The 12,665-nt window shown below is 37.2% G+C and overlaps 1 long non-coding RNA gene across 1 annotated transcript in view; it reads right to left on the bottom strand.

Moving 5' to 3' along the window:
• Nucleotides 1-7,294, bottom strand: part of LOC146331959 (uncharacterized) — a 28,022-nt gene extending 20,728 nt beyond the window's left edge. Inside the window, exons 1-2 of the long non-coding RNA XR_014772598.1 lie at nt 7,118-7,294; nt 6,136-6,267 (exon numbers count right to left, since the gene is read on the bottom strand). This is a non-coding gene — a long non-coding RNA (uncharacterized LOC146331959). The remainder of the gene's footprint in view (nt 1-6,135; nt 6,268-7,117) is intronic.
• Between the last annotated feature and the right edge of the window lie 5,371 nt (nt 7,295-12,665).

Genomic DNA, 12,665 nt, shown 5'->3' with positions numbered 1-12,665 from the left:
TTTAGGTGTTAATTACGGCTCTCATTTGAAAACTCGGCAAAGCCTCAGTTTTCATTCTCTCAGGCAACCATCTGGGCTACAGTGTGCTTTTGTGTGTGTGTCCAAGTGTCTTTACGTGGAAGGTGCAATTACCAGAAAACTTATTATTACAGTTGCTTTTTTTTTTTTTTTCTCAAGTTTGTTTTTATCCCCTCTTGGGTCTATAGTTGTAGGGAAGTTCTGCAACAATTCCTGCCTACATCAAACACAGAGCCAGGTTACACTCATTGATGAATGTATCCAGTGGATTAAGATGATGGTGTAAAATACACTGTAAATACACTTAACACTGTACTTTTAATCATACCTAATATCTAACAATACCTAACCCATATTGAATAAAGAAACATGGGTCAATACAACAGTATATTCTGTTAGACAATTTGTCTACTCAAGATTTTGTGGGGCTATTTATACAAAAGTTACTATCATTTAAAGTTAAAATAGACAACTTTTTTTTTGCTTTAATTTATCATCATGATGCTTTGATTTCACAGTGTAATGGCTATAGAGTAATGAGATCATCCATGTTTAGATTGTCTGCCACTAGGCACGATTTTTCCCGGAAAATAATGTCTCCACAGTCAACTAAACTGATAAACAAATTCACACATTTTGTCTGAATGTTTTCTTATAGCTTTAATCCCTCTTCCATCGTGACGCAAACCCGTGTTGTAGTTGGACTACTTGTTTTTGAAACGCAATAGGCTAACATTACTCTATGCTATTACTATATAATGTACGTCAATTTACCTCTTAAGTGAACATGCTTCTTTCGGCTCTCTTATTTCCAAAGTGGTGTTAATAATTTCTCTAAAGAAACAGAAAGTGATCCAGTGTTGCGTACACGTCCCTGCAACAGAGGCACAAACAATGACACCACTCGGAAACAGTCTGGGGAGAGTTAAAAGTTGCCCGTTTCCACTTTAATATCTCTGGCTGTTTTACGCAAGTAGTGGAATGGATCATCATTGGTTTGTGGTCTGGTATGGCTCACGAGCCGCAATTTGGTTCACATGTGATCCGCAGACCAAATAAAACCATTGGTTTGATTTAAAGGTGTGAAATACAGTTTCACTCTCAATGTTATTTCTTAATGTAATAATACTCAAAATCTCAATGCAGAGTTGCAGTGAGAAGACAGGACAGAAGTGCTATGTGTTTTATTTTGATGTGTGCTATATACATGGAGTCTAAAAAAAAAAGAGCGACTGATTTAAAAGCAGTTGCTTTCACCTCCATCGAATGAAATCTTGACCATGACTTTGGGCATTTTCACTGGTCTAACTGGGAAACTGGGCATGCTTGTCATCATAGAAGTAGATCATAAGACTGCAGTGTCTATTGTTACTTCATTGATATATACTGCCTTGACTCTGACACACAGCTCTGCTAAGCTCACTAGTGCAGCTCTGTGTCTGTTGATTGGCTTATTATTCGTGACAATCAGTAGTGTGATGAACTTGATTTCTCAGGTATTTAACGAACTGCACTGACAAGAAACAGACAGTCCCATCTGCTTATTTTATTCCATAGAAAGTTTCTCAGTTGGATTTTCTCAAACACTGCATGATGATATGTATTGCTTGCTATCATGGCACAAACCTTGACATTATTCATATCACCCAATTCTGTCACACAAGTTATTGGTGGGAATAAGGGAGCAAATGCTGGTAAATAAAATGTAATCACATGTGTAGTTGCACCAGCATGTGTGTGTCCTCACCAAATATATTAGTGTAATACTGCATTTGTATTAAAAATGCACTCAGCATATGATGTCAAGCAATTCCAGAAGCACAATGACAAGGGCAATTGTTTATCCTGCTTCAGCCATCTCTACATCGTTGTAACTGTCAAATTAAAAGTTCAACTTCCTGCCATGCAGCTGAACAACAGTCAACACTCATCAAAACAATATCAGAGCCAACCCTCAACACAAAGACCCCCGTTTGGGTTTAGTCCCTTTTCTTCAGAAGTGCCTCCACATTTTCTGTATCAAAATCTATGGCGTGCTGGATAAATTTGTCTCCACTTTGTGTTGCTTTGACAAGACAGAGCTCCGGCTTCATGGCCGACTGAATTTGTGTGATTAAAGACGACAAGCAAAACCATCTGCTTGTCACATCCATCTGTCATCACCCAGCGTTCGCCATCAGCCGCACATCACTCAAAAACAACAGCAAGTTGTGGAAAGAGAAAGAGAGAAAAAGAGAGGGGGCCCGTACGCTGCAACGCCTCAGAGAGAGAGGGGAGAGAGAATGAGGGAGGGAGGTGAGGAGAGAGGAGGGGGAGAGGGAGGAACTGGAGAGACCAGGAGGTGCAAGAATGAGAGTTGGAGGGTGTGAGTGAAAGTAAATGAGGGAGCGAGGGTGAAGAGATGGAGAGCAGGGGTGATGGAGAGAGGGGCAAACACAGCAAGAAAAAAGAGGAGACAGATGGAGATTTTCTGCTGCCCATCTCTGAGCCAACCTGTTGATGTTGCCCCGTTGTGCCCACAGATTGTCTTATAGCAACAGAAAGTGTCCTGCCAGCTCCCACCAGCCAATGATCGAATATCACCAGAGCTTTATACTCTCTGCTTCCCCTACTTGTCATCCTCCTACAAGTAGACTTCTCAAACTCCTTTTACAACAATAACAAAACACATGATCTATTTGCAGAATAAAGTCCAAACAATATTAAGGGGGAAAGGTTTGCAAATATTATGCATATATAGGCTTTTTAGAACGTTGCCTTGTCTTCCTGTGCATTAAAGCATCTTAAATGGTTGCTTGCACATTACATTAATTTCACTGATTAGCAACTTATATTTTTTCCCCACACATGTGCACTCAATGCACATCTACTTGCTTACTTTTAAAATCAAAATTCACTATTGAGTAGACGTACAATTTGAATTAATATCCAAACCTTTCATTGCATTTTTGTAGCCAATGAAACTAAATGGGCCAATGAAAACAGAAAAAAAAATGGAGCAGGCACAGATTTGAAGAGGTGATTGGGACCACTGACAAAAAGGGTGCAGAAGTTATTTAGACTGAAGATTTGGAAAAACATAAACCCTTTACCGTCGATTGCTGCTGTTAAGAATGCATTAAACATCAACTGTTACAATGAAACTAAAATTAGTAGAAGTTTTTGTTTTGACAAGAATACTTTTTGCTTACACAAAAGGTATTTTTAACAAGTAGTTTTATTTAGAATTGCGCAATATTTGAGCAATGCAACAGTACTTCTGCTTGAGTACAGATTTTCAGGACTCTTCCTACTGCTAACAAACAACAAATGTAATGTCTACCCTTCTATTACAGCTGTATATTATATCTAACGCTTCTGTATTATTAAAATTTTCCATCTCAACCTTTAATATTTTGTGATTGTATATTTCTTGTAAACAAATGCAGGCACATCGGTACACTTCCTTGTAGGTCTAACTAAGATGAATTCTATCGGTCTTTTTTTTGCTGAAAAATAATTTTACAACATATTTTTTAACTTACTTACTTATGTAATAGTTGAGTCTTGTTTGATGAACTCAAATGTATTTTGAGTAACTCCTTTTGATGACCTCACTTAATTTAAGGTGCCGATTTAGAGTCAAGTCAAAGGTTGTCCCAACCTAAGTTCAACAACAGCAAAGTGAGACAGATGCACGGTCTGTCCATGTCCACACAGTCCTGAGTGGAGTTCTAATCAGGCAAAATCAAGTCAAATCAAGTCAAATCAAAATCTGTGTGGGTGAACCATAAGTGTGTAATGGTCTTTAAATAGGACAGTTAGTGCAGTGTTTTCTATTAATTAATTAAACTGTGGTGGGCCTCCAGAGTATAATTTGTCCTGTCACAGTTTAATTATGAACCCAAAAATATTTTTACACTTCTCATAATAACATAAAAGCTCTCCAACATTGTGTTTTGTGCCAGCAAAGCTTCACTCACTCCAAATTGGCCAGTAAACAAATAACAATACCACAGAAGTGCAAAAGAACTTTTCAAGCTGACAAAACAATATCTTTTGATCAACTAAGAACTTCTACAGTTTGGTTCAGCCCACCCCAAAAATGTTTTTGGTTGAAATATGTCTATTTTTGACTAACAGCTACAACAATGACAATGTGTGCTCAGTCCTCATCCAGTATAGGCCTACTTTTTATTTTCTAAAAAATAAACCAGTTCAACACAGAGAACCACTTTTGCTTCACTTCACTTATGGCTAAAATGTACGCTCTAACCAAATTTTGTGAACTGCGCTAAACTGTCTTGCTTACCATACATACATACAATCTATACAAAGAGCACAAAATTGTTTATAAGAGTACAAAGTTCTTCATTGATCTTGCCTCTGGAGGACCATGCGAGTCCGAGTTCCACCCATTACATTCTCAGAAAACCTTGTGGGAACACTGTGTTGATAATGTGTATTTTTCTTTTTGTCAAAAAATACCATGAAAAGATTAAAACAAATAAAATATTCATACTATTGGATGTTCCTTTATTAAAATGATCATGGGCACTGTAGTTTTTTTTTTTTTAGTTAATCTTAAATACACAACTGAAAATAATCCCAAACAAATATTTACTCCTGCTCTGTTGAAAACTACAGTCCCCAGGAAATCAGAGACATAACCCTTTTTAATTAATAAAACTAACTAAAACTAACTATATTTTAAAAGTAATAGCCTGCAACACTTTCCTTACATATACATGTATAACATGTTAAAGCTCATATAAACATAATCCTTTTCAATCATCACTTATGACCCACTAGAAGTATTTGGCGGTGGCTGTATCTGCAGAGACCCTGCCTTCTGCCTGCATTGCCTTATTTTTTCCTCATTGTTTTGGTGTGCTCGGGAGATTTCACCAACCAAACATGTTGGCATTTGACATGTTGATAAATTTACAAACAGCTCAGACAAATCCTACTGACTCTACCTACTCCTACCTTTAAATATATTTGAAACATTTTTAGGAATGGCTAGGCTTGGGACTAAGAGTCTAACAGCGAAGTCAAAAAGTACTGAGAAACAACAGACTAAAATATCGTTGGTTTTGATATTTTTATGGCTGGAAAATATGATGTGGTAATGTTTTTTATTACAATGCATACATCTTCTCTTATAAAATCAGGAAAACACTAAAGCCCCAGAATGCAATAAAAATGACTCTGCATTTCTTATTCTGCATGATATAAGGAAAAGTAAAATCTCCAGTGAAGGTGTTTTTTGTGCAGAGGGCATTTTGTTGTTTCAGTGCGACTTGCTCTCCATGTCTTTCCCCATAATTTCTCAGTTTTCAGTCATTCACCCCTTTCTCACTTCTCTTTTTCTCTCCTTTCACCTCAACAATGTCCTCTCATCCTTAGATAAAACACAGTCAGCAAAGGGCCCTTTGGGAGTTTGTGGGAAAGCCAGCCCTCATCTTTCATCTTCCCATCCTGGCCCTGTTCTCCCCCTCTCCCATCTCTCCACCTCCTCCTCTGTCTCTTTTTCCACTCCTCCTCCACCCTTTCTCTCTCTCCCCCAGCCACATTCACTCCATCTTTCGCTCTCTCCCTCCCACCAACTATCTTCAGGATTATCGATTTAGCGTAGGCTGTGATTGAGTCTCACTGGGTGTAATGCAGGCCCTAAGGTGTCTTCTGAATGGAGAGCATCATGAGTTATGGACTAACTATAGTCACTCTTCCACAACACTTGAATCACAGGCAGACACGGTCTACACACACACAGAAACTCCTTTCCCCAACACACATAAACCCTTGTGTGCAAAACAAGGACACACACATCGATCATATGAAGCTCACTGTCGACATAACTTAATTTCAACGGCGGTATAACTTAAAGGTGTCATTTTATAATCTCTTGTGCTTTGTTTTCACTCATTTGCATTCAGATAAATCACACCCAACACTGACCTCTGACATTTTTTTTTCATTTTCATTGCAATAAAGGTAAATCACACACTCTTCTTGTCTAACATCACATCAATGATTCAGCAGCATGAAATCCCACAGATGTACACAGTGTACAAATTAATCTACAACACATTCACAATAATGCCAGTGGTATGAAAAAAATGAAACCTTACTCACCATTAAGAGGAGAAGCTGGCAAGTGTTGGTGCCGAACCATCTTTAGATAACATCCTTCAGTCATTAGTGCACTTTGTTGCAGGTAAGGTTTCTCTTGAAGCACAGCAGCTGTCCTTTTTACACTACTTCACTCTGTATTTCAGAGAGAGATATTGTATGTTTTTTACTCCATTACAAAACAAACAATACAAATGCAACAAGTACATAGTTACTACTTACATTTCAGATTAAAATATTCCTCTAAACCATATAAATAGGTCTCAGAACTAATGTTATATCTATTTATCGTCTATATAATCAAGGTCTGGAACAGGTTTTTCTTCCTTCACTTTGAAGTTTCTGATTTTTACAAAAGATCAACATCTTCTCTTGGAGTAGTATGTAAAGGAGGTATGGAAACTGTATGCAACCAGTGCAAGTATATCTTATTTCTTTTACTTCTTAAAATGCATTTTTCTCTCTTCTTTAGATATGTGTCTGTTTGTAATTTTAGGCAGCTAGCTATACACAGCTGTCTTTAATTTCAGTGTTGGGTAGCATCCTTTTACAAGCCCTCAGGGTTTTTTTTTTCATCCCACCTGTGCATTTTTATGTTATTATATACTGCTTCCTTTTGTTTTGATTGTATTATATGCACAAATAAATGAATAAAAAACAATGCGGGGTAGCTAACGTTTGGTCCAAGGCAGACAGTGATAAGAAAAACAACGTTCAGCATCTGCCTCAGCAACAAGCTAGCGATGTTAAACGGTCTGTATCCATGTTGCATAAAGTCAAACATGATAACCGTTTACCTCACTGTTTACCACCTGGTTAAGTTGACAGTCGGTCATTCCCAACATCACCCGGACCATACTGAGGCTGTCTGTATGGTCGAGAAGGTGACCTAGTGCACCTGACCAACTGTGGCTAACGTCAGTGTTGCCGTTAAAATTAGCCGTTGTTAGCTTACCAGGGACTATCAACGGCTAATTGCCCTCACCTGTTGAACTCGCCTCGAGCCAAACGGTCTCCTCGGGTGCTGCATTATTTGCCTCCTACTGATGTAGAAATTGGGCCAAGAGAAAAAATAATGTCGATTTTTTTTTATGTTAGTATAACGCTGGTTACACTACTTTAGGGTTGTAAGTAAAGGAAAACCAAAGAGTTTCATCTGTGTGTAACTGTGTGGTCCACTTTCATGTCCGTTTCAACAGTGCTTAACAGTGAAAGACTACAAACATGGCACGTCTCTTCGCTCTTTATATCACTCCGCCAATACTAACTCCATAGGCAAGGTGCGCCCTATTATGTAGTTCCTCGTGCCACTAATTAAACTATGCCAATTATCCCAACAAACTACAGAAAAATAGGTAATCTAGGAAATAAATCATCACAAAAATAAAAAAAAATAAGCCTATTAAGCATATGTGATTATTTAAATAACAATATATTGTTTATTATTATTTAATTATAATACTTATTTTATTTTATTTTTAAAACAGAAAAAAACACAGAACTGTATTTAAAAGTTTCAGGAAGTTTCAGGAACACTCACTTCTATTAATTATTCATAATTAATTCACTGAAGTCAATTGTTTTACACAAACATACTGCAGGTATTGTGTAGCCTTTTGAATTAATTATGCAATTTATTAGTTACTCTGTTGTTCTGTTGTTATGCACTGATTATAATATGACATATCCATTAAAATATGTCAATTAGACAGTGGGTGTCACTTATAGTTCACCCAAACATGAAAATTCAGTCATTCACCCTCACCCTCATGCCAAATGTAGGTCAGGTTTAGTTTTTTTTAGTCCACAAAGCACTGCTGGAGTTTCCCAAGAAAACAGTGATGGAGAATCTCCCAAACAATTTAGGTGAATAGTGAATGGTTCTGAAACGGGAAAAACAACCAAAAAAACAAAACACAAAATGCCTCCATACTGCTTATCTGGTGTAATCCAAGTCTCCTAGAGCCCCAACATGCCGTTCAATTGTGTGCATGCATGTCACACACACACATAGTTCAGACGGTGTGCATGCATACATGAATGTTGTTCCAAGTTAAGGATCTACGGTGAAGATTTAGGCTACAACAAATGATGATGTCTGTCAAGTCAGCTTGACGCACATATATATTTTAATTTAGTTTTTTCCATTTGAAAACTGGTCACCATTCAATTAAATTGCTAGGGAGATTCTGTTTCCTGTGAAACACCTGCAGTGTTTTGCGGACTGAACAGTAATAAATTAAAATTTTTATATGATATTTAACTGCACATTTTCACTTCACATTGTTGTTGTTTTCTTGTTTGTCTGGATAAAGTAGTTTGTTGTTTGTTTCCTGTTTTTTGATGGGATAATCTTAATATAATTTAAATGTTTCCTAAATGTTGCTATATACATTAAATACTGACTACATATGAAGCCACAAGCACTTCTGGAGAGATTCAGCCTGTGACATCTGGGTGGGAGAGTGCATCCCACTAAAGCAGAATTTTTCAAAAAATGGTTTGTGAGTATAGCGCTAGAGCTAATGTGTGATTCTAACTATAACCATTTCAATATGTCTAGCACTAACCAAACACTCCCTACAACACAGATGTTCTCTGCAAATTGACAGAAAGATTTTCTTTATGTGAATTCTCTCACATAGTGCCTTATAACTGAAAGAGAGTTTTAAAGGGAAATTAAATTGGACTTTTTTCCTCTGAATGGGATAGGCTACAGAACTTTGTCAGAGATTTAAGTAGAATCAAAAAATGGTATAATGTGAAAAAGCTATAAGTAGTCAAGTGAAGTTCATTTTGTATATCTTCATATCCCATGCAATGTCTCAAAGTATGGCCCAGTGACTGAAAATTTAAACTTACACCAATTTTATCTTAATATTATCGACTAAAAATGAACACAAACAATGTTAATATAGGGTGTTGTTGTGTTTTACAACTGTCCTCAAACCACATGGCCCAATGCGAGCACCTTGTTACTAACCAATAAAATAGTTTCCAAGCCTTCTGCAAAATAGGAATAGACCTTTAAAGAAACAGACTCCAAAATTTATCATGCTAATGCCATACCATACAAAAAATCTGTAACATTATTAGATGCTACTGTGATAATGTTATTATTTAGAGGTGCACTTTCATTTGAAAAAAAAAAATATTTAAAGAATAAGTCAATATGACTTACTATTACAGTCTTGTCCTTGTCAGCAAAAATATATCAGTTATTTTATAAAATATAAAAAAAATGTTACAATTGCCCCCAGTCTCCCCCACTGTAGGAAAGAAATACAAATACAGTGAGAGTAATAGAGGTAAGCAGCAATCTGAAAAGGTAAATTTGAACCCAAAAAACTTGAGGTAAAGAGTACAACTGAAATGTTATTGATGCACATGATAGCATGAACTACTAGGTCTTTCTATGAATTCAATTGAATGCATCTGATATAACAGAATTGATGTGAGGGGGGCAGTTTGACCTTACTTCTTTACACAGCATACCAGACTACTGTATGAGGGAAAGGTCTGCATAATCGATTAAAAGGCATTTATTTTAGCATAAGCCTGTCGTATTTGCTGCTGATGTTTCCAAATGCATGCTAGCTTTTATCCACACATTAACTCTCCCCTCCTCCTCGAGCATCCTCTGCGCCCCAAAAACAAGACACTCATTGTAATTCGTGAATCCTATTAGGATTGGCCCCAGAGTCGGCCTCTGCTTAGCAAATAAATAATGGTAATGATGATGATCCCTCATCTTGTCACTGGGGCTCTCCCCCGGGGGCCTCGCAGTGCAGGTGGAGGGAGCCTCTCCTGGCCTAATTGGTTCCAACCCTGCAGTCTTCTCTCCAGCCTTTTCTCTCTCCCTCCCTCCTTCACTCTTTCTCTCTCTCTCTGGGCCCTGGGACACACTTGGTAAACTTGTCTTTCTCCTTATACGTGTGTGTGTCATCACCACCTTTAATGTATTCTTGCACAAGCATGAAATCACAGGTATACACCAGCACTTTCTCTCTCTCTGTACTGGTCTAACATGGACAGTTGAGCTGAAAACACACACACAAACACCTATGGACTGTGGGAGAGAGCGGGGCAATGTCACATGGGTAAATTATCACACTGAATATATCTCCTGCACTGGAGGGCGCTATCTGAAATATCCTCGCCGTATTTTTCATATTTTTCATTTAAAAAAGTTAAAAAAGAAAAAAAAAAACCGGGACTATCTATATAATAAAACTTTAATAAGTACATATGTTCAATGATATGAATTTTGTACAGAATAGAGGTTTTGATCGTGTTTGAACACAAAGTATCATCATTGTAAAAACAGAGTCCTCCTCTCGTCATCCCAGAGTGTCGTGTGTTGCATCCTGTCAGCTTGGAGTGCGAGCGGTAGCAACTTGCTCAATTATGCATTATCCTGCTGCAGCCCTGAAGACGCTAAAGCTGATGCTTGTTAACATGGATCCTGCTTCACACAGAATTAGAGGTAATAATTAAATTGCTAGCAATGATTTGGCCACAAAATGCTTGAAATACACAAGAGCATGCATGATAAGGATCTAAAAAAGTAAAAAGATCTTTCATGACAATTATAGTTTATTGTTGGATTATACAAACATAAAAAGAAAAAGAAAGTCAAAATAGTTTGAAAGTAATAAGTAAAGACTAACAAGGAAAAATGTTAATAATATACAAAACATCTGTCTGACTAAATCAGACTAACCTGCAAAAATTAGTGTGGAAAGCCTTTGTTTTTATACATATTCTTATTTGATGAAAAATAGAATGTGACAATTAACCCTGCATAGTGTGACAACTTACCCAATGATGGGGCGGCTTGTCACAAATGCATATTCTGTAATATGTAACAACTGTGCATCGAAAAACGAGTCTTGCAGTCCAAATAGCAAGTTGGAGCCATAAACAGTATATTTAATAGATTGAAATCCTATTAAATATATGATTTATTGTTAATTAATTTCTAGTGACATGTTAATTTTGTTTATTACAGTAAATATATTACAAAATTATCCTTTAAGCATTTATAACTATATTAAAGTGAGAAGTAAAAATCTAAAGATTGCACGACAATGTATTATTTCATGTAATAACTGAGAAACTGTGATGTACTGAGACCACAAAATTGAAGTGAAAGCAAAAAGGTGTGACAACATGCCCTGGTCTCCCCTACTGTGGAACACGCTGCCAATATCTTGCCACCATCCTCCTCTTTGGTCTCTTTTTGGCATAAACACCTTGAATTGTTTAATAGTGGAAGACAGGGAACAGTTTCCATCTCTTAACTTGTCTGCCGAGTCTACAAATCTGACCCTTGACCTCCACTGAGCCTATCTCCAACCATCATCATATCTCATTACCTCCCCACTTGAAAAAAGACGGCGTTTTATAACACACAAGATTGCAAAGTCATTCTGAATGTATGAGTAATGGAGATTAATAATCATACAAATCAGATTGGATAATTGAATTTTGGCGCCTCAATGAAAAATGGAAGGAAATAAAAGAAGTGTTATTTTGCAACAGTTATTAAAAGAATCATGTCAGGGCTTTAATTTAACACTTCAGAGGTTCTGTCAGGAAATATGGGATTTGATACACACTATTCACACTAATGCACGCACACTCACACACACACACACACGTCACAAAAACAGAGAAAGACAAGAGAGCAAACGAGAGTAAAAAAAAAACTTTCTAAAAATAAATGCAGTCCTTGAGCTTCGTAAAAGGTCTAAAATGTTGTTTTGTTGCTTTGAAGAGAGAAGAGAGAAGCAGCTTTAGCACTGGCCTGTGGAAGAGACTTTCTGAAACATTTCTCTAAAAATCAATACCTTCTCTGCTAGGCAAAGAGGATCTCTAATATAGTTTTATGTTATTATTTTTCCTCACACATTGCCACATTTCTCAGTGGCTGGCGGAGGGAAGATGGATTTTCTCTTCGACTGGATGCTAAATGTGATTCTGAACGTGGTGGGTCAATGAGATGATGCAGAGGCTGCACTCTTAAAAAGGGATGCGTCACTTTCTGCACATCCATAAGTGCAGTTTGACACCTCGCAAACTTGTATTCCCTCACAGCGCTGTATAATGCTGTGCAAATGTGCAGAAAATGACATGTCACACATGTTCTGCATTGAAGTGACAAGCTGTATCTGGCCTCAAACTGCACCCGTGGGTGTGATACTTAACACCTCAGAATCACATATTAAGAAGAGGGGAATTATGGAAGTTTTTACTGTAATTTAATCACTGCTGATACTGATTACAGCCTATCAAATGCCTACATCTGGTTGTATGGACAGAAAATAACCTGAACACCATGGAAATGTGGGATCGATTATGATTTTTTGATCAAATTAATCAGACCGGAACCTCTGCACAGCTATTTAAAAATACATGATCATTAAACTTAAAATGAACAAATTTCCTCCCTGTCTCAAGCCTGTGATCCTTTGGCCCGGACAGACAGTACGACAGATTCACTGTTACTCACAATAAACACACAGAGGGTC

Source organism: Lutjanus erythropterus, chromosome 2 (genome assembly GCF_056507025.1).
Source record: "Lutjanus erythropterus isolate fLutEry1 chromosome 2, fLutEry1.hap2, whole genome shotgun sequence".
Lineage (NCBI taxonomy): Eukaryota > Metazoa > Chordata > Actinopteri > Lutjaniformes > Lutjanidae > Lutjanus > Lutjanus erythropterus.
Note: the sequence above shows the minus strand (reverse complement) of the source record. Positions and strands in the feature narration are given on the sequence as shown.